At 44.2% G+C, this 21595-nt stretch overlaps 1 long non-coding RNA gene across 2 annotated transcripts in view; it reads right to left on the reverse strand.

The window, feature by feature from the left end:
* Positions 1–21595, reverse strand: part of LOC141096708 (uncharacterized) — a 38717-nt gene that overhangs the window by 1796 nt on the left and 15326 nt on the right. The window contains exons 2-3 of one of the 2 annotated variants that reach the window (XR_012233760.1): positions 21381–21520; positions 18899–18996 (exon numbers count right to left, since the gene is read on the reverse strand). This is a non-coding gene — a long non-coding RNA (uncharacterized lncRNA). The remainder of the gene's footprint in view (positions 1–18898; positions 18997–21380; positions 21521–21595) is intronic. The other variant, XR_012233761.1, reaches the window with a different exon arrangement.

Below are 21595 nucleotides of genomic sequence, written 5' to 3' on the forward strand. Positions count from 1 at the left end.
AGAAGGGGGCCCCATAGTAGTCACGTGTCCTGCCGCCATTGGCGGTAGACCACTACATGCTCACTGATATATAATGTATTCTGTATATGATGTAACACGGCATGTAGCAGTAGCTGAGGGCAAGGGATTCGTCTTGAGTGCCCCGGCGCGTTACATAAAAGTATGGGTACTGGATGGGTGTGTCCAGGGCCGCCATCAGGGCATTACTGCCCTGACTGGCGTATGGGGCCTGGTCAGCAGAGGGGGCCTTCATCGGGCCCTGTCTCTTCTGCTGTTCGGGCCCCAGTGGCAGGATTCTCCGATGCAGTAACTGAACCTGCATCCGAGACGCAGGTTCAGTTACTCTATTGCCTTGTGGGCCAGCAAGGCGATAGATACAGCCACCAGCCAATCGGAGGCTGGCAGTGACGTCAGCGTGCACGTCACCGGTGTATGATGTCATTATCATTCGCCGGCAACTGCGCGCTTGAAAGACCGGGAGAGATCATTGCCGCAGGAGCAAGGCAAGGTAAGAGGAAGTTTTTGTTTGTTTGTTTTTATTGAAAGCGGCAAGCCACACTATATTTCACTGGCAGGATGGAGACACATGGACCACATGTCTCCATCCTCTCCAGGGCAGAATGGAGACACGGGGGCAGAAAGGAGAGGAGACACGGTGCAGGATTGGAGACATGGGCAGAATCGAGGCAAGGGGGGATGGAGACATAGGGCAAGATTGGAGACAGTGGCAAAATGGAGACACGGGGCAGGATTGGAGACAGTGGCAAAATGGAGATACACGGGGCACAATGGAGACACGGAGGCAGGATTGGAGACACGGAGGCAGAATGGGAGACACGAGGCAGAATGGGAGACACGGGGGCAGGATGGGAGACACGGGGGCAGGATGGGAGACACGGGGGCAGGATGGGAGACACGGGGGCAGGATGGGAGACAAGGGGGCAGGATGGGAGACAAGGGGGCAGGATGGGAGACAAGGGGGCAGGATGGGAGACAAGGGGGCAGGATGGGAGACAAGGGGGCAGGATGGGAGACAAGGGGGCAGGATGGGAGACAAGGGGGCAGGATGGGAGACAAGGGGGCAGGATGGGAGACAAGGGGGCAGGATGGGAGACAAGGGGGCAGGATGGGAGACAAGGGGGCAGGATGGGAGACAAGGGGGCAGGATGGGAGACAAGGGGGCAGGATGGGAGACAAGGGGGCAGGATGGGAGACAAGGGGGCAGGATGGGAGACAAGGGGGCAGGATGGGAGACAAGGGGGCAGGATGGGAGACAAGGGGGCAGGATGGGAGACAAGGGGGCAGGATGGGAGACAAGGGGGCAGGATGGGAGACAAGGGGGCAGGATGGGAGACAAGGGGGCAGGATGGGAGACAAGGGGGCAGGATGGGAGACAAGGGGGCAGGATGGGAGACAAGGGGGCAGGATGGGAGACAAGGGGGCAGGATGGGAGACAAGGGGGCAGGATGGGAGACAAGGGGGCAGGATGGGAGACAAGGGGGCAGGATGGGAGACAAGGGGGCAGGATGGGAGACAAGGGGGCAGGATGGGAGACAAGGGGGCAGGATGGGAGACAAGGGGGCAGGATGGGAGACAAGGGGGCAGGATGGGAGACAAGGGGGCAGGATGGGAGACAAGGGGGCAGGATGGGAGACAAGGGGGCAGGATGGGAGACAAGGGGGCAGGATGGGAGACAAGGGGGCAGGATGGGAGACACGGGTGTAGGATGGGAGCCAGGAATGAGACACACGGGGGCCATGATGAGGATATTATTACCATAGGCGCTAAGTAAGGGATATTATTACTGCAGTGATGTATTTATTTTATTTTTTGAGGATACTGTTTTAAATGGGTGGGTGGTCCTGTTACTGTGCAGAGTAACACTGTCGCCTTTTTTTCTTCATCTGGTGTAGTTTAGAATTTTGGAAAAAAAAAAGTAATGCGCTCTGCAAGTGATGCTCTAGATAACTGTTATTTCCTGAAGAGACGAGCCCTGGCTGGAAAGAAGTGATGGCGTCTGTGCTGGATGAAGATTAAAAGCGAAGATGAAGAATTTCACCTAGAGACATCACTGGTGAGTCAGTGTGTTACTTGTACACTGACACTATACACTGCATACTATATACAGCGGTCCTGTGTACAATGTCACCAGTGATCACTGTATTATCTTTACATTATACATTATATACAGAGCTCCTGTGTATAATGTCACCGGTGATCACTATTACATGTACACAGACAACTGCATACTAAGTACAGATCTCCTGTGTATAATGGCACTCATGGTGACATTAGTATTGTGTTTTTTTATTACTGATCAGTATTGTAGTATTCAGTCACTATGTGGTGGTAATATGTTATCAGGCCATGGGGTGGCTGTATTTGATCCTTGTATGTGCTATTATTTGGTCACTATGTGGTGGTAATATGTGGTCTGGTCATGTTGTGGTGGTATTTGTCCCTTGTATGTGGTATTATTGGTCATAATATGGTGGTAATATGTGGTCTGGACATGGTGTGGTGGTGTTTGTTCCTTGTATGTGCTATTATTTGGTCACTATGTGGTGGTAACATGTGGTCTGGTATTTTTTCCTTGTAAGTGGTATTATTCGGTCACTGTGGTGGTAATATGTGGTCTGGACATGGTGTGGCGGTATTTGTTTCTTTTATGTGGTATTATAGGTCACTATGTGGTGGTAACATGGTATCTCTTCAGACCTACAGATGACTACCCATTCCTGCTACTACATGTGGGGACAAATGACACCGTAAGAAACGACCTGGAAACCATCTGCAGAGACTTTGAAGACTTAGGCAAGAAAGTGAAAGAACTGGGAGCGCAGGTGGTCTTCTCTTCCATCCTCCCAGTGGATGGCCATGGAACAAGGAGGTGGAATAAGATTCTGCAGGTGAACAACTGGCTACGTCGATGGTGCCGTCAGCAACGATTTGGATTTCTGGATCACGGAGTGAACTACTTATACGATGGACTACTTGCTAGAGATGGGGTGCACCTTACGAAGACTGGAAAGCAGGTATTTGGAAGTCGCCTTGCTACACTTGTAAGGAGAGCTTTAAACTAGAACAACATGGGAAGGGAAGCAAAAGACCAGAAAAAGCCATACACCTGACAAATGCTATTGAGAACTCTGCTATTAGAAGTGGAAAGGAAGAACAAAGACGAAAGAATCTAATTAATAAAAATATTGGAGAAAGAGAAGCCAATCACAAACTAAAATGTTTCTATACTAATGCACAAAGCATGGGCAACAAACAAGGAGAATTGGAACTACTAACACAGGAAAAGAAATATGATGTCATTGGAATCACTGAAACTTGGTGGGACAATACACATGATTGGAATACAAGACTAGAAGGATACAACTTATTTGCAAGAAACAGACTTGATAAACGAGGAGGGGGTGTCGCATTGTATGTTAGAAATGCGTATATCTGCACAGAGATTGAAGCTTCAGAGACTGGGAGTTCTGTGGAAACTGTTTGGGTAAGAATACAAGGACAGAACAATGGAAAGGACACCATTGTGGGCATTTACTACAGGCCGCCTGTGCAAGCTGAAGATATGGATGAACTCTTTATGCATCAAATGGCCAAGTTCTCCAAAAAATATGACATAGTTGTCATGGGAGATTTCAACTATCCAGACATTTGTTGGGAATCTCTCTCAGGCAAAACTAACAGGTCAAGGAAATTCTTATCCTCTCTTGCTGACAACTTTATCTTCCAAAAGGTAAAGGAGAAAACAAGGGGAACTGCTACCTTGGATCTAATCCTTATAAACAGGGAGGAAATGGTTGAGGAGGTAAAAGTGGCTGGGACCCTAGGAGGTAGCGACCATGCTATTTTAGAATTTTGGATAACTAGAGGCGGAAGACCTGTGAAGACTCAGACGTCAAGGTTAGATTTCAGAAAGGCAGATTTTAAGGGATTCAGAAAGAGAATTGGAGGGATCCAATGGCTGGATATCCTTAAAGACAAAAATGTCCAGGAAGGATGGGAAATCTTGAAAAATGAAATTCTCAAAGCACAGTTGTTAACAATTCCGAAAAGAGGGAAGAATAGGAAGCATTTAAGGAAACCAGGATGGATGAACACAGAACTTAAGCACATGCTAAAAAGGAAGAAAAAAATGTTTATAAAATGGAAAGAGGGAGGCATATCTAAAGAAGAATATAATGCTGTCTGCAGAACCTGCAGGGAACAAATCAGATTAGCTAAAGCTGAAAATGAATTGAGGCTTGCAAGAGATGTCAAAAGCAATAATAAAGGATTTTGGGGATATGTCAAAAGTAAAAGAAAAGTCAAAGATGCTATAGGATTTTTACAGGATGAAAATGATGAAATGGTAAGACAGGATGTTGAGAAGGCTGAACTTTTAAATTCCTATTTTGCATCTGTTTTCTCTCAGAAAGGAAATGTAACATCAACTGTTATTCACTGTCCTATTAAGGGAATAGAAGAATCCAGGATATCTATAAACAGAAAGATAGTGAGGAAACACTTAGCTAACCTAAATGAATTCAAGTCTCCAGGTCCAGATGAATTACACCCCAGAGTACTGAAGGAGATAGCAGAAGAAATTTTTGAACCCCTCTCCATAATCTTTGAAAATTCTTGGAGAACAGGAGATGTGCCAGAAGACTGGAGAAGAGCAAATGTTGTTCCTATCTTCAAAAAGGGGAAGAAGGTGGACCCAGGCAACTATAGGCCGGTGAGTCTGACTTCTATACCAGGAAAGATCTTTGAACAAATTATTAAACAACATGTATGTCAATACCTGGATAAGAATGAAGTGATTAAACAGAGTCAGCATGGGTTTGTAACTAATAAGTCATGTCAGACTAATTTAATTTCCTTCTATGACGGTATTACTGATTGGGTGGATCAAGGAAATGCTGTAGATATAGTATATCTTGACTTCAGCAAAGCATTTGACAAAGTCTCTCATACAATCCTTATTGAAAAAATGACTAAGTATGGAATGGACAAGGCAACTGTTAGGTGGATTCATAACTGGCTTAGTGATCGGACCCAAAGAGTGGTCGTAAATGGCTGCACATCCAGTTGGAAGAATGTCTCAAGTGGGGTACCACAGGGCTCTGTCCTGGGCCCTGTATTGTTCAACATCTTTATCAACGATTTAGATGAAGGAATTGAGGGTAAACTGATTAAATTTGCTGATGACACAAAGCTAGGAGGGATAGCTAATACTAGAGAAGAGAGAGAGAGGATTCAAAAAGATTTAAATAAACTGGAGAAGTGGGCAGCAACTAACAGAATGGTTTTTAACAGGGAGAAATGCAAAGTACTACATCTGGGCAATAAAAATGAAAAAAGCATATATAGAATGGGAGGAATAGGGCTAAGTGACAGCACATGTGAAAAAGACTTGGGTATACTAATAGATCACAGACTGAATATGAGTCAACAGTGTGATGCAGCAGCAAAAAAGGCAAATGCAATTCTAGGATGTATTAACAGAAGCATACAGTCTAGATCACGTGAAGTAATTATTTCCCTCTACTCCTCTTTGGTCAGACCTCATCTGGAATATTGTGTCCAATTTTGGGCACCACATTTTAAAAAAGACATCAACAAACTGGAGCAAGTTCAGAAAAGAGCGACCAGAATGGTGACCGGTCTGCAAACCCTGTCTTATGAGGAAAGGTTGCAGGATTTGGGAATGTTTAGTTTGCAAAAGAGAAGACTGAGAGGAGACTTAATAGCTGTCTACAAATATCTAAAGGGCTGTCACATTGTAGAAGGATCAACTTTATTCTCATTTGCACAAGGAAAGACTAGAAGCAATGGGATGAAGCTGAATGGGAGGAGACACAGATTAGATATTAGAAAAAACTTTTTGACAGTTAGAGTGATCAATGAGTGGAACAGGCTGCCACGAGAAGTGGTGAGTTCTCCTTCCATGGAAGTCTTCAAACAGAGGCTGGACAGACATCTAACTGGGATGATTTAGCGAATCCTGCTTTGAGCAGGGGGTTGGACCAGATGGCCCAGGAGGTCCCTTCCAACTCTACGATTCTATGATTCTATGATTCTATGATTCTATCTGGTCATGGTGCGGTGGTATTTGTCCCCTGTATCTGATATTATTGGTCAATTTAAAAATTGAAATATAAATAACAATTTACCAAAATTGTATTGTATATTAAAACAAATGTTTAATAGGTTAGAGTAGAGTAGGGCCTGGCCAAAAGATTCTACCTTGACGTGGTGGCGGCTTAAAAAATCTTTTGACTGTGGAGAGTTCAAGGGGTGAAGCCTGGGTGGAGTCTCAAGGAGGCCTCAAAAATTTTGCCAGTATGGGGCCCCGATATTCCCAGTGGCAGCCCTGGGTGTGTCAACTTTTGTTGTGAGGGCCTTACTCCAGTATAGGCCGCATATAGCAGGTGTTGTGGGTTTGCCAAGACCAGATGTTTCACAGTTCAATGAGGGAGACCAACATTCCAAAATAAACTACTGAACGGCAACTTGAAAAGGGTTATATAAACGGGAGAGCGGGTACAAAGTCTTATGGAAATATCCTTTACATTATGAAGCATTATTTCACACAGCATCCTACCTCTGTAGTATACTCCAGGGCTTTCAAGGCACACTGTTTCTCCCTACTTCACCACAACCCAGCTTTAACTCTACAGTCCTGAGTCACAAGTCTCCTTTACTTGCACAGCAATTCTGCGTCCTATTTCTTCCATTACTTTCACCCTGGATTCACAACTCGAAACCCTTTACTGGTCCCCATCTCTCAGTCCTGATAAGGCCCGTTACCTTCTGCGTAACAAGCTCAAGGTCTCGTGGCTGGGCATCCTCTCCTAAGAACCATCTCCTGAAGGCCAATCTGTCTTGTCCGTCACTTTTCTTCAGGATCAGGCTGTCCCTCCTTCTTCAGTCTCCTCTCACTCAAGGTCACCCTTTTGATGCAGCACTGCTCACTTCACACTCCAAAACCCTATCTCCCCAACTAACAAGAAACCAGTCCCTTTCCTTAACATGAACCCCTACCACTGTGGGCTAGTCCCACACATTAACTCTATGTTACCCTTTAGTCAACTATCTACATATCTATACTTTACCAATATTACCTATAACACTGCTACACACTATGCATATTATATTACACTATCAATACTTATCACACTTTATACATTATAACACTATTCACACTATGACAGTATTTACAGAAGACGCAAGAGATTATTTACATTACAATAGGACAAATCAGGTGATTTGTGTCTTCAGGAGAAGAAACGCAACAGCACAGTCCACCATCCTTACATCTACACACAAGATAAGATCCCAAAATACTGGTACAGTAGTCTTGGAGAATCTACACCTGTATATTAGAATATTGCATTTATAGATTAGCACTCAGCATCGCTTTCTTTATGACCTGGGACTAGAATAGGTTACAGCCATAAAATCCAATTTTCTGCAGGTTTTCTGCAGTGTTGGCACAGTATAGGTAGTTACAAGTATCAACCTATATTCTGCTGACAGACTCACAAGACAACATTGGAGAATTTGCTTTTGGCTTCAATGCTGTCGTATTTTGGGATTGCTCCCAAATATACTGGGAGTAATTACTATAATAGGATGATATTGGAAAACTGCTGATTAAATACTATTTTACAGAATAGACATAGGAAAGATGAGTAACTTGCTTTACACTTACAGAATGTATTATAGATAGGCTGCAATGGGATTATGTACATCACAGAGGTGCCATGTTTTTGGACCCCTGTCTATGAGCAAGAATTGACTCTATTGCAATTGACAGACCCAATCTGTCAATATAAAAAATAGTGATCTACTTAACTGAGTGGCCTTCAAGAAATGCTACATTTATCATGCAGCCGTCAATACAAGTGTAATGTATGGTCAACCATGGCTTTGCCTAGTTATAACAGGAAATTGTAGGGTTTATGAAAGCTGAATGTGCTAGTGATCGGTTGCAATCACCACATGTGCTACAAATACACAAATCCCAGTGAGGAGCACTGTAGTGTCTGCATCAGACTCAGCAGTAAAAAGAAATGCTTATTTTAGGCTATGTGCACACGTCCGGAATTTTCACGGAAAATTCGGCGGGAATTCTGCAACTCCCTGCCGCAGGAAATACGCTAGAACTCAGTATGCGTAATTCCCGCATTTTGCAAGCGTATTTAGCTGGCAGAATACTAGCGTTTTCCAAGCGATCTGTAGCATTGCTTGGAAAACTGATTGTCAGGTTGGTCACACTCGTCAAGCATACTGTTTGACTAGTGTGGCCAACTTTTTACTATTGAGGCTGCCTATGTGGCATCAGTAGTAAAAAGATATAAAGCTAAAAATAATAAAAAAATCATGTTTTTCTCACCTTCCGGTGTCCCACACAGCTTTCCCAATCCTCACGATTCTCCCGGCGAGACCGCTACGTCATCACAGGTTATTGTGAAAAGGCTTCGCTGGGAACAGGAGTTGCCAGGAGCATCGCTGAGGCCTGGGGACGCTGGAAGGTGAGAATATCACGATTTTTATTTTAATTCTTTTTTTTAACATGGATATGATACCCTTGGGCCTGGAGGAGAGTCTCCTCTCCTCCAGGCCCTGGGTAACATCCGCACATATTCCGCTTACTTTGGGCATGGTGGGCATAACTACATGCGGAAATCAAGCAAAACAATGCATTTCTATGTGTGCAGAATTCCGGCGAAACTGCACAAAAAATGAGCATGCTGAGTATTTTTCCGCGATGCGATTTTGCCGCGGAAATATACGCAGCATTAGCACAGCATGTGCAGAATGCCATTGAATACAATGGGTTGCTTATTTTATGCGTTTTCACAGCGTTTATGCCGCATTTTCGTGGTGAAAAAACGCGGCAAAAACGCATAAAATCCGTGGGAATTCTGGACGTGTGCACATAGCCTTAGTATTTTATCTACTTTAGGAAAAATATCCAAAGTACCTGAAAGGATTCAATTTTATCATCAACTGATCTCTTAAAGGGAACCTGTCACCTGTTTTGGCCACTATAAGATGCGGCCACTGCCTTTCAGGGCTTATCTACAGCATTCTATAATGCTGTAGATAAGCCCCCAATCCGACCTGAAAGATAAGAAAAATAAATTTTATTATACTCACTCGAAGGGGGCTTTGGTCAGTATTCCCCTCCCCCGACGATTGAGTAGCCACTAGAGCTTCTGCAATACATCTGAAGTCTGGAGTCTCATCCACTCCAATTCTTTGTAGGGTTTGAGCAGGCTCACAGGATGCAGTGACGAGACACGAGACTGAATGTGGGGTGAAATAAACTTTTATAAGTTTAAAGCCGCAAGGGCTAAACTGCTTCAATCAAACAAAGGGGAAACACCTATTTGTCCTCGCAGGGACTCGTAAAACAACATTAAAACAAAAAGGGTCCTTATTTTTCTATAGTGCACTTAGCCTTCCGGGCGTCGCTCAAGTTCACGACCACTCAGGGGGTCGCAGATGTGGCTGCCTTGTAATCCACGATTTCCCGGAAGGACTTGTGCTCGTCCGGCCCTGAAGAAACCAGTACGGTGGGGCGCAGCAGGCCCTGAAGGAACCGGAACGATGGGGCGCAGCAGGCCCTGAAGGAACTGGACGGTGGGGCGCAACGGGCCCTGAAGAAACCGTAACGATGGGGCGCAACCGGCCCTGAAGAAACTGAACGGTGGAGCGCAACGGGCCCTGAAGAAGCTGGAACGGTGGGGCGCAACAGGCCCTGAAGAAATGGGGGTCAGTGGGGCACAACGGGCCCTGAAGAAGCTGGAACGGTGGGGCACAACAGGCCCTGAAGAAATGGGAACGGTGGGGCACAACAGGCCCTGAAGAGACTGTTCGGGGGGTAAATCTCCCAGGCGTCCGTTTAGAGGCGCTCGTTCCCCAGCCAGGTCATGACGCAGTTCCAAAAACATAAACGTTAACAAACTCTGCTCAGTGTCCCCTCAGTAACCGGGACGGGGCTCTGCGGCCGCCTATAGCGAGGTGGCGTCCCTTGAGGTCGGTGATGACGGGGCCGCAGCTGTGGGAGAAGACAGGGGGGCAGTGTCCTGGCCACTGTACCGGATTGCTGTCTCGTCGCAGCGGTCGCCTGAGATCCCGGTCCTGTCACACCACGGAGGGAATCAGCGGGCGTTACTTTATCTGAATGTATGCGGGGAGGGACTCCCGGGGAGAGTCTCTTACGCGTCGCTCTTCGGTCAGTCTCCAATTTTCCTTTTACAGTCTCCTGCCTGTCTCTCTTCCCCACACCGTCAGTTGCCACAATCCTCCCTCTGCCACACGGCTCTCTCTAGTCAGGCTCTCTTCCAACTGCCACCTCAGCGCGCCCCCTGCTCCTTTTACCCTCGCCCCGCCCCCTGTTGCCCTGACAACTTCATTCGCATGTCTCCCTTTATAATCCCCCTGATGTGGTTTCTTCAATAACCCTGATGGCGGTCCCCCTGGTTCCGGCCCAAACACTATATAGGGGTCCTCCTCCCCACATCTTCATCCATATCCCGGACCAGTCGCTCATGGGTCACTCTTGATAGTGCATCCTGCATTGCTATTTTCAGGTTTTGCCCAATAAGCTATCTTATATCAGTACCTGGACATCCTTGCAGCCAACCTAATTTTGCATTTTCTAGATGAGCTAGCAGGTTATTTTCAGACCACACAAGAACTTCAGACGCCGACAGATGCTCTGCAAATTTCTCAGTCATGGTCTATACCAGGGCCAACAATTCGAGTTTGAATGAGCTATAATTCTGAGGATTTATCTTTGCATCCTGTAGGGATCGACTAGCGTAGGCAATTACTTGTTCCTGTCCTTCCTAGACTTAGGTCAACACAGCTCGCAGATCAGAGTCTCCCATCAGTGTATAACACAAAATGATTGTTAGAAGTCTGTGTAGGCGACGATGGGAGCATTCACTAATGCAAGTTTCAGTGCTGCAAGGCTCCTTCTTGCCTTGGCTCCCATTGGATCGACCGACTCTTGGAACCACCTGCTGTCTCCCTGAAGAACTAACGCAGGGGTGCAGTATATTATAATATTATCTAGATATATTAGCGTTGGCTCAAAGTTCAAGTCACTGAGACACCTCTCCATCAACCGTTGAAACGTCAGCGTTAGTCAGTCCAAGCGGCATCCAATTAAATGCAGTCAAATAAGGAGGATGAAGCCTGTCTTCTGCTGATCACACTCAGCTATGGGGAACTGCCAGTAGCTACTGGCCATGTTCAGGGAGAAGTATTTAGCATTCCCTAGTGCTGACAGATTCTTCTAGCGTTGGCCAAGGCAATACAGCCACTACTGTTAAGCAGGTTCTATCTTTCAGGATTTAAGTACTATATAACATAGAAAGATTGCTTTAAAATATAACTTTTAATAATCTAACAAATTGCTGCTCTCAATTCTCTTGGATGTGGCTGCAAGCTAGTTCAGCTAGCACTGCACATCTGACCTGACACATGTCCAGGCGATGCTTCATCTTCTGCCCTGACCTCAGGGCAGCTATAACATGACCTGGTGTGTCTTCCTATCTATTCCCTCCAGGAAACTCATGATTCGTTTTGCTGTTCCTCATTGCTCTTTTTGTTCCTGTTCTTACAATCTCTGGTCTCTAGATGGCGATGTATATTTATTTAGGCTCCCCTGCAGATTCATCTTCAGAGTACCCTAAAGGCCCCTTTACATTTAGCGATGCACCAGCGATCCCGACAGTGATATAACCCGGTCAGGATCGCTGGTGCATCGCTAAATGGTCGCTAGTGAGCTGCCACACAGGCAGATCTCACAGCGATGCAGCAGCGATACAGCGGTCATTACTTACCTTTCAGACGCGGCGTTCCTGACGTCCTCCCATCCGCGTCCACGCGTCGCTCGTCGGCGCCAGCAGGAAGACCAGCAGGAAGCGCCCGACGAGAAATGGAGCTGCGCGATCTCACGCGATCAACGACAGACAGCGGAGCCGGTCAGAGGTAAGTATCACACATAGCGATATCGCTACTGCGTCACCAAATCGGTGATGCTTTAGCGATATTACTAGCGATATTGCTATGTGTAAAACCCCCTTTACATGTTCACTGAATTTACATGTTCTGCTGTAAACTGTAAACAGCAGAGCAGAGAGGCACACTAAACAGAACAGCTGTTTTATCCAGGTCCATACCTCCTTGTAAACCTGTCAGATAAGGGATCAGATAAGATAATTATGCTTGCTCACAATGCTGCTTCTCAGCCTTTAGGGCTCATCCCCATTTGTGAAAAACAAAAAAAAACGGTCCGATATCAGGATCAAATATTCGGATGAGTGCTATGCGAGTGTCATGCGATTTCCATGCAATTTTTCTGTATGACATGCGTATGACATGCATATGCAATCCGTATGCAATGCGATTTTAACATGAGGTTTTACATACAGCAGTTTCTCCATGTAAAAACTCATGTTAAAATAGCATTGTAAAAAAAAAAAACTGTACACATCATTTTAAAACAAAAGAATCTTCAAAATACACACATTATATATATATATATATATATATATATATATATATATATATATATATATAGATAGATAGATATATATAGATATACATAGATATAGATATATATAGTGGTGTAGTTACCACTGTGTCGGCTAGGGGGCGCTGTGTGGGTGTCCCAGGACGGGTGTACAGGCACATTCAGTGTGGTAACAGGAGCAGGGTCCTAAATGACCATTGTGGGTCTCAAGGTGGGTGGCCTTGGGATGCAGGCTCCAGGGTGTATTGATCAGCAGAGGTACTGCTGATCTTTCTGTTACACTGTGTCAGGGAAGCCTGTGTGTCTATACAACCTTTGGTGATGTCATAGCCATGTGATCCCCTTTGGGTGTGGTTACAGGGCTATGTAATTGAGGTGTTTGGCACATGTGAGAGTGTGGAGGGAGTCTGTCAGAGTGTGGACAGACTTCCATGTGTCCAGGTGGGACACTACAGAGAGTGGTCTGTGTTCCAAGGAAGGAGAAGCCTTCCTGTGTCTGCGGCTGCAGATAGAGCGCTGCTCTGGACATTGCCCTGGCCTATGTATATTAGTTGTATATGGGGAGGACTACACCTCCCAGCATGTGCTGAGACTCTCGGTCCGAGTCTGAAGCCACGGACGTTTATGTTCTTTTGTGCCTAAGATAGAGGCTATTTTGGTGATACGCTGAGTTATGGTTTATGGAGCAAATAAACCTCATGAACTTTGGGAAGAACCTGCCTCATGATTGTCTCCCGCTGCACCTGAGCGAGCCACATCCCTACTAATATATATATATATATATATATATATATATATATATATATATATATACACACACACACACACACACACACTGTATGTCACACACACACACACATATATATTTGAGAGAGAGATAGATAGCAGAATAGCCATTAATTCATTTGTCAGCTTTTGTAAAATAATTGCAAAAGCCGACATGAAATGACACATGGTTTACATACAGTAAACCATTTTATTTCATTTAGTTTTTTATATGTCTTTGACTAATAATTAGATTAGGGTTTGTTTGTAAAATTTGGGACATGTAGGTGTTAAATTAAGGGGTTAATTTTTCGGAAAAAAATTGCGTGGGCTCCCGAGGTGAAATCGCAACCAGAGAGGGAAAGCCAGTGAGTGAGGGCAGATTTTAATAGCCTTGAGAGGGACCATTGTTCTTGCCCCCTCCCGGCTACAAAAATCTGCACCCAGAACAAGGAGGTGGAATAAGATTCTGCAGGTGAATAACTGGCTACGTCGATGGTGCCGTCAGCAAGGATTTGGATTTCTGGATCACGGCGTAAATTACCTATACGATGGACTACTTGCTAGAGATGGGGTGCACCTTACGAAGACTGGAAAACTTGTATTTGGAAGTCGCCTTGCTACACTCATCAGGAGAGCTTTAAAATAGAACAATGTGGGAAGGGAAGCAAAAGGCCAGAAAAAGCCACCGGACAAATGCTATTGAGAACTCTGGTATTAGAAGTGGGAGGAAAGAACAAAGGCTAAAAAATCTAAATAAAAATATTGGAGAAAGAAACCAATCACAAACTAAAATGTTTCTATACTAATGCACAGAGCATGGGCAACAAACAAGGAGAATTGGAACTACTAACGCAGGAAAAGAAATATGATGTAATTGGAATCACTGAAACTTGGTGGGACAATACACATGATTGGAACACAAGACAAGAAGGATACAACTTATTTGCTAGACGAAGACTTGATAAACGAGGAGGGGGTGTCACATTGTATGTTAGAAACGCATATATCTGCACAGAGATTGAAGCTTCAGAGACTGGGAGTTCTGTGGAAACTGTTTAGGTAAGAATACAAGGAGAGAACAACGGAAAGGACATCATTGTAGGCATTTACTACAGGCCGCCTGTGCAAGCTGAAGATATGGATGAACTATTTATGCATCAAATGGCCAAGTTCTCCAAAAAATATGACATAGTTGTCATGGGAGATTTCACCTATCCTGACATTTGTTGGGAATCTCTCTCAGGCAAAACTAACAGGTCAAGGAAATTCTTATCCTCTCTTGCTGACAACTTTATCTTCCAAAAGGTAGGGGAGAAAACAAGGGGAACTTCTACCTTGGATCTAATCCTGATAAACAGGGAGGAAATGGTTGAGGAGGTAAAGGTGGCTGGGACCCAGGGAGGTAGCGACAATGCCATTTAAGAATTTTGGATAACTAGAGGAGGAAGACCTGTGAAGACTCAGACGTCAAGGTTAGATTTCAGAAAGGCAGATTTTAAGGGATTCAGAAAGAGAATTGGAGGGATCCAATGGCTGGATATCCTTAAGGACAAAAATGTCCAGGAAGGATGGGAAATCTTGAAAAATGAAATTCTCAAAGCACAATTGTTAACAATTCCGAAAAGAGGAAAGAATAGGAAGCATTTAAGGAAACCAGGATGGATGAACACAGAACTTAAGCACATGCTAAAAAGGAAGAAATGTTTATAAAATGGAAAGAGGGAGGCATATCTAATGGAGAATACAATGCTCTTTAGAACTTGCAGAGCAGAAATCAGATTATCTAAAGCTGAAAATGAATTGAGGCTTGCAAGAGATGTCAAAAGCAATAAAAAAGGATTTTGGTGATATGTCAAAAGTAAAAGAAAAGTCAAAGATGCTATACGATTTTTACAGGATGAAAATGATGAAATGGTAAGACAGGATGTTGAGAAGGCCAAACTTTTAAATTCCTATTTTGCATCTGCTTTCTCTCAGAAAGGAAATGTAACATCAACTGTTATTCACTGTCCTATTAAGGGAATAGAAGAATCCAGGATATCTATAAACAGAAAGATAGTGAGGAAACACTTAGCTAACCTAAATGAATTCAAGTCTCCAGGTCCAGATGAATTACACCCCAGAGTACTGAAGGAGATGGCAGAAGAAATTTTTGAACCCCTCTCCATAATCTTTGAAAATTCTTTCAGAACAGGAGAAGTCCCAGAAGACTGGAGAAGAGCAAATGTTGTTCCTATCTTCAAAAAGGGGAAGAAGGTGGACTCAGGCAACTATAGGCCGGTGAGTCTTACTTCTATACCAGGAAAGATCTTTGAACAAATTATTAAACATGTATTTAAGTACCTGGATAAGAATGAAGTGATTAAGCAAAGTCAGCATGGGTTTGTAACTAATAAGTCATGTCAGACTAACTTAATTTCCTTCTATGACAGGATCAATGATTGGGTGGATCAGGGAAATGCTGTAGATATAGTATATCTTGACTTCAGCAAAGCATTTGACAAAGTATCTCACACAATCCTTATTGAAAAAATGGCTAAGTATGGAATGGACAAGGCAACTGTTAGGTGGATTCATAACTGGCTTTGTGATCGGACCCAAAGAGTGGTCATAAATGACTGCACATCCAGTTGGAAGAATGTCTCAAGTGGGGTACCATAGGGCTCTGTCCTGGGCCCTGTATTGTTCAACATCTTTATCAATGATTTAGATGAAGGAATTGAGGGTAAACTGATTAAATTTACTGACGCCACAAAGCTAGGAGGGATAGCTAATACTAGAGAAGAGAGAGAGAGAGGATTCAAAAAGATATAAATAAACTGGAGCAGTGGGCAGCAAATAACAGAATGGTTTTTAACAGGAAAAAATGCAAAGTACTACATCTGGGCAATAAAAATGAAAAAAGCATATACAGAATGGGAGGAATAGGGCTAAGCAACAGCACATGTGAAAAAGACTTGGGTATACTAATAGATCACAGACTGAATATGAGTCAACAGTGTGATGCAGCAGCAAAAAAAAAAGCAAATGCAATTCTAGGATGTATAAACAGAAGCATACAGTCTAGATCACGTGAAGTCATTATTGCCCTCTACTCCTCTTTGGTCAGACCTCAACTGGAATACTGTGTTCAGTTTTGGGCGCCACATTTTAAAAAAGACATCAACAAACTGGAGCAAGCTCAGAAAAGAGCGACCAGAATGGTGACCAGTCTACAAACCCTGTCTTATGAGGAAAGGTTGCAGGATTTGGGAATGTGAAAACAAACAAAAGCCAGCTCACCAAGTGTTCACCGCAGACCTCGGAGCTCCGTCTGGACTGACGTGTAATCAATAGGAAAAAGCAATTAGTTCCAGCTGCGTGTAAAAAATTTCTTCTTTATTTCAACATTAAAATTATGTCATCTTCATAGTAAATGCCATACACACGGACACGGCAACGCGTTTCGATCTGTAAGATCTTTGTCAGAGCGGGTGCAGCGACTGAACACTGAGGGACCGCAGACACAGGCGGTGAGCATTGAGCACGAGACTGAGTACGAGAAGCCTGTCACTGCACCGCTTGGAGGGCTGGTCGCTCCCCTCCTGGTAGAGACTTTGTCACACAGACAGACTGCGTGCCTTGACAAGACGCTCCCCTGCAGTGTGACCCTGCCTTAAGGCCCTTATACATTTAGCGATGCACCAGCGATCCGACCGGCGATCTGACCCGGTCAGGATCGCTGGTGCATCGCTAAATGATCGCTAGTGAGCTTTCATACAGAAAGATCTCACAGCGATGCAGCAGCGACGCAGCGCACGATACTTATCTTTCACACACAGCGATCCAGACGTCCTCCCGCCCGCGTCCAGCGTCGCTCGTCTCACACAGCAGGAAGCAGACGACGAGAAATGGAGCCGCCCGATCTCGCGCAATCAGCGATAATCAGTGGGGGAGCCGGTCGGAGGTAAGTATCACACATAGCGATATCGCTAGCAATATCGCTATAACGTCACAAAACCAGTGACGTTTTAGCGATATTGCTAGCGATATTGCTATGTGTAAAACCCCCTTAACGCTGAGACACTTCCCTGTGACCAAGTTATGAACCGTAACGTGACACTGACCTGCAAAGAGAGAATGTCCCAGGCAGAGCCCCTGACCCTGGTGAGAGAGCGCCGCTGCCGCAGCAGAGGGAAGGACCTTGAGTACAGGGGGATACCGCCATCCGCATACCCCTTGGGCTCCCACGTTAACCCCCCATACGCCAGTTGGACTATATCTAGGACCCCAGAGAAAGACATCAAGCACCATTTGTGCCTCGGTGCCTATGTGGGAGAAGAGTGATCTCTGCAATCAAGACCTCCAGGAACTGATAAGTTTCTTCCCCATAAGAGAATAACTTTCTGTTGTTTTGCACCTCTGTTATTTCTCCAGTTTCTGATATAACCTTTTACAGCATTTTCTCTGTCTCTGTCCAAATATATATATTTGTATATATATTTGTTCCTAGGACAAATTGATGATGGTGGCCATCTATTAAAAGGTTTCTGAAAAAATCTTTTAATACCGTTTGTCTTTTACTGAAAATGCAATGGACAATCGGAATTTCTGAACGCAATGGTGAATGTAGCCTGTCTTTCAAGTCAAAGGGAATCCATGGTAGGATCATTTACATTCCTTCTCATGCTACAAAATACAGACACAACCTTCTTTGTAATGCAAGAATGCCTACAATGCACTGATATTAGGGAAGATCTATAGTTAGGTCTATGATCCTGTGTATTGGTAGTGGTATGACATGGGTCTATTCTCCAATAGTAATATCAGTACTAAATAATAACAATCAAAACATATTATAGCCAAGTCATAGCTCACACAGAAGGTCCTAACATAAGTAAATTTTAATGTTCTGTCTTCTATTGGAGAATATTACGACATATTGAAGGCCACTAGCATTATTTTATGTCATCTGAATTCTGTTAAGGTAAAGAAAATACATGTGTTACAAGTCTTGACCTTGGTGATTGGAGGGGTGATTCTGCACTTAAAGGTAATGTGTCACCGGATTTTTCCTACCTGATCTGACAGCAGCCTGGTGCAGGAAAAAAAGACCCTTATTCCAGCAATATATCACTTAGTTTACTGGGTATAGCCATTGTTACAGTCAGCGTTTTTAGATTTAGCATGTAGCAGAGCTCAGAAAGCTAACAGGGCCCACAACATTTCTTTATGCATTGTCTTACTATCTGCTAATTATTGCTGGGGGCAGAGTTGGACCAGGATGTATGTGAGCTGTGGTCCTGGAATGTTGATCTCCTTCTGACAAAACACTCATTGTATTTTAACAACAGCACAAAGACTAATAAGTGACAGTTCACTGAATTCAGTGTCTCCGCCTGCATATTTCTTGATGCCCTCAGGTTACATAACAAAACGTGTTGCCATATTCCCTTACAGATATTGAAATTCATCTGAGCTGTCAGTTTACACACACAGATGTTTTGTTAAGATAGACTTCATTCTTGTCTTACTAGCCTCAATGAAAACAGAACTGTCTAAATACCTGTCACTTGCAATAAATATGTATTTTTTTACCTGGTGTAAATGCAGCTATTCTCCTGAATCTGTTGTATTTCTTCTGGATGGAGGTCACCGCAGTTCATTGGCTCAGCTGGGAACACAACCTCAGTGACCTAGTTTTGTTAAAGGAGTTCAGGGATTCAATGGAATGGGCATTAGGTGAGTATAATTGTATTTGTTATTTTAAATAAAAAGTGGAAAAGTGTGTTTTGTTTTTATTTCAAATAAAAGACTTTATTCTGGTTGTGTATTTTGTGTTGTCGTATAGACGCCTCTCCATTACTAATCCATGGGCTTGATGTCACCAGTGCAAAGGAGACATCAACCTCAAAAATATGAACCCCACTTGCCACCACTACTGGGCAAGTGGGAAGAGCTGGGCAAAGCGCCAGAATTGGTGCATCTAATGTGGCTTTTCTGGGCGGCTGTGGGCTGCTATTTTTAGGAAGGGGGTCAATATCCATGGCCCCTTACCAGACTGAGAATACCAGCCCCCAGCTGTTTGCCTTAGCACGACTGGTTGTCAAAAATGTGGGGGATTCCACGCCGTTTTTTTTTTTTTTAAATGATTTTTTTAAATAATTTAAAAAAAAAAAATCTCTATTCTTGATTACCAGCATTGCTAACGCTGACAGTTGAGGGTTATAGCCCTCAGCTGTCAGTTTTGCCTGGCTGGTTATCAAAAATACAGGGGAACCCACACAGTTTAAAAAAAAAAAAAAAAATTATTTATGTAGGGCGCAGGAGTCGTCTGATGAATATTCCTATCAGCTGCCGCATGCTCTCGCTGTTATTAACGGCAGCAGGCATATTCTATTAGGAGGAGCAGTTCTATCAGCTGACACCAGTGACCGGAGGTAAACTATACCTCCAATCACAGCTGTGGACTCACGCTGTCATTTCACAGAGTTAGACCCACAGCTGTCTGACCAGCGGTAATGATTTTACTGCCGATCAGAAGCAGTGTTTGCAGTGCTGTCATGCACATGACAGCACAACAAACACCCAGTGTTTCACTCCTGTGAAATCCATGCCCGAACAGTATGTGTTCGGTATGGATGCCGAACTCTACTGTTCGGGTTCGACCAAGTCTACTCTCAATATATTGCAATCATCATATTATACAGCACAATGTACTTACAATTGCTTATTTTGCCTTTCTACCCAGCTAAATCTTCCCTTTTTCATTAGGTCTATGACATCATGTGATTAATAACTGACAAGAAGAATCCTTCTAAGTCAGGCTCATATACTGTACATTTGTATCTCATGAACCTAGAACTCCCAGTATATTCCTAACAATGGTAAGAAGATGCTGGGAGTTAGACCCACGGCTGTCTGACCAGCGGTAATGATTTTACTGCCGATCAGAAGCAGTGTTTGCAGCGCTGTCATGCACATGACAGCACAACAAACACCCAGTGTTTCAGTCCTGTGAAGTCCATGCCCGAACAGTATGTGTTCGGTATGGATGCCGAACTCTACTGTTCGGGTTCGACCAAGTCTACTCTCAATATATTGCAATCATATTACACAGCACTATGTACTTACAATTGCTTATTTTGCCTTTCTACCCAGCTAATTCTTCCCTTTTTCATTAGGTCTATGACACCATGTGATTAATAACTGACAAGCAGAATCCTTCTAAGTCAGGCTCATATATATTTATATCTCATGACCCTACAACTCCCAGTATATTCCTAACAATGGTAAGAAGATGCTGGGAGTTGTTATCAATCATTACCAGACTGCAGACCATGCAGGTGTAACAAGGGGGCACAGGGTGGTAGTCTTGGCCGAGTCCAGCAAACAACAGTCAGTGAACACCCAGCCCCTTGAATACAGACAAGTGACATCCCAGTTCTGCGGTACAGTCAGTTACCTTCATCACTCACTCACTTCAGGTGCTGGGGAGGAGTACTCAGGAAAACACCACTGTCCACAGTTCTGTTCCAGCGGGAAAACTTTATTGTACACCACACAATGCTTCCTGCTCTGTCCCTGCAACTTCATGAGGCTTCACAGCATCAATGGCTCCCATCCAGGTTTGGGAACCACAACAGTCCTTCTTGAGACATACCCACTGTACTAGGGCCGGTCCACACTGCCCAGCAATCCGTGGCAGCTTGTATCCCCCCTGACTGCGGTACCCTCTGTTAGGGGCTGTGGAGAGCATCCTACCCTGGCCATGCCTGCTCAGGCTCTGCAACAGGAACAAAAAATCCCTTCCTTGTAAACCTGTTGGACCGGCGCCCTTCTTAACTCCTTCTGTCCCTGACCTAACTATGTACAAAGGCAGTTACATAGCATATACAGCACATTACACATTAATACACAGCATAACAATGTGAACATGAGGGAACCATTGGGGTGCCGCATGGGCTCGGTGTGTTGGTAGAGAGCTGGCAACTGAAGGTCCCCGCCACCTCCTAATACAGGCACCACAGTACTGATGAGACTAGTCAGTGTTAACAAGTAAACGTTTACATTCAGGTACCTTATAATCTTCTCTGATAGAGTCTTATCTTTCTTTTCATCTTTATCTTGTCCAGAAGCTATGATGACTTTTCACATCAACATCTCATATCTGTAGACTTCCCCAATAACTCTGGAATGCTTCAACTTATCCTAGTGATTCTGAGAAGTTTTTTCATTAAATATTGTACTCCATGATAGTGGTAAAAATATTTGTATGACTTGTGTTTGTGAAAA

The sequence above is a fragment of the Dendrobates tinctorius genome, unplaced genomic scaffold (assembly GCF_039654945.1).
Source record: "Dendrobates tinctorius isolate UK_male_01 unplaced genomic scaffold, ASM3965494v1 ptg000079l, whole genome shotgun sequence".
NCBI classification, from domain to species: Eukaryota; Metazoa; Chordata; class Amphibia; order Anura; family Dendrobatidae; genus Dendrobates; species Dendrobates tinctorius.